Raw genomic sequence first — 1,613 nt, 5'->3', positions numbered from 1 at the left:
TCTGTTGCTGTGCAGAGCTTTTTAGTTTAATTAAATCCCATCTATTTATCTTTGTTTTTGTTGCATTTGCTTTTGGGTTCTTGGTCATGAAGTCTTTGTTTAAGCCAATGTCTAGAAGGTGTTTTCTGATGTTATCTTCTAGAATCTTTATAGTTTCAGTTCTTAGATTTAAGTCTGGTCCAGCTTGAGTTGATTTTTGCATAAGGTGAGAGATAAGAATCCAGATTCATTCTTCTACATCTGGCTTGCTAATGATCCCAGCACCATTTGCTGAACAGGATGTCTTTTCCCCACTTTATGTTTCTGTTTGTTTTTGTCAAAGATCAGTTTATTCTAAATATTTAGGTTTATTTCTAGGTTTTCTCCTCTATTCCACTTGTGTATGTGTGTATTTTTATACCAGTACCATGTTGTTTTGGTCACTATGGCCTTACAGTATAGTTTGAAGTTGGGTAGTGTGATGCTTCCAGATTTGTTCTTTTCACTTAGTCTCACTTTGACTATGTGTACTCTTTTTTGGTTCCATACGAATTTTAGGATTGCTTTTACTAGTTCTGGAAGAATGATGGTGGTAATTTGATGGGAACTGCATTGAATTTATAGGTTGCTTTTGGCAATATGGTCGTTTTCATGATATGGATGCTACCTATGCATGAGCATGAGATGTGTTTCCATTTGTCTGTGTTGTCTGTGATTTATTTTGGTGGTCCTATTTTTAACCTCCTTAAACAAAACAATTATCATCCAAGGATTTCATATGTAGTGAAACTAAGCTTCATAAATGAAGGAAAAAATACAGTCTTTTCTGACAAACAAATGCTGAGAGAATTTGCCACTAGCAAGCCAGCACTCACTACAAGAGCTGCTAAAAGGAGCTCTTCAAACAAATCTGTGAAATACACCAAAATAGAACCTTTCTAAAACTTACATCTCATAGGACATGTATAACAATAATGCAATAAAAAACAACAAGGTATTCAGGCAACAAATAGCATAATGAATGGAATAGTACCTCATATCTCAATACTAACATCGAATGTAAATGGCCTAAATGTTCCACTTAAAAGATACAGAATGGCAGAATGAATAAGAATTCATCAACTAACTATCTGCTGCCTTCAGGAGGCTCACCTTATGGGACTCACATGAAATTAGGTAAAGAGGGGTAGAAAAAGATATTCCATGCAAATGTACACCAAACATGAGCAGGAGTAGCTATATCAGATAAAACAAATTTTAAAGCAATAGCAGTTTAAAAAGACAGAGACATTATATAATGATAAAAGGACTAGTCCAACAAGAAAATATCACAATTCTAAATATATGTGCACCTAACATTGGAGCTCCCAAATGTATAGAACAATTACCACTAGACCTAAGATATACAATAGATGGCAACACTATAATAGTGGGGGACTTTAATACTCCACTGGCATCACTATACAAGTCATCAAGACAGAAAGTCAACAAACAAACAATGGACTTAAACTGTACTCTACAACAAATGAACTTAAAAGATATTTGCAGAATATTCTACCTAACAGCTATAAAATCTACACTATATTCAACAGCACAATGAACATTCGCCAAGATAGCCCATATGATATGCCACA

Source organism: Saimiri boliviensis, chromosome 13 (assembly GCF_048565385.1).
Source record: "Saimiri boliviensis isolate mSaiBol1 chromosome 13, mSaiBol1.pri, whole genome shotgun sequence".
Taxonomy (NCBI): domain Eukaryota; kingdom Metazoa; phylum Chordata; class Mammalia; order Primates; family Cebidae; genus Saimiri; species Saimiri boliviensis.
Note: the sequence above shows the minus strand (reverse complement) of the source record.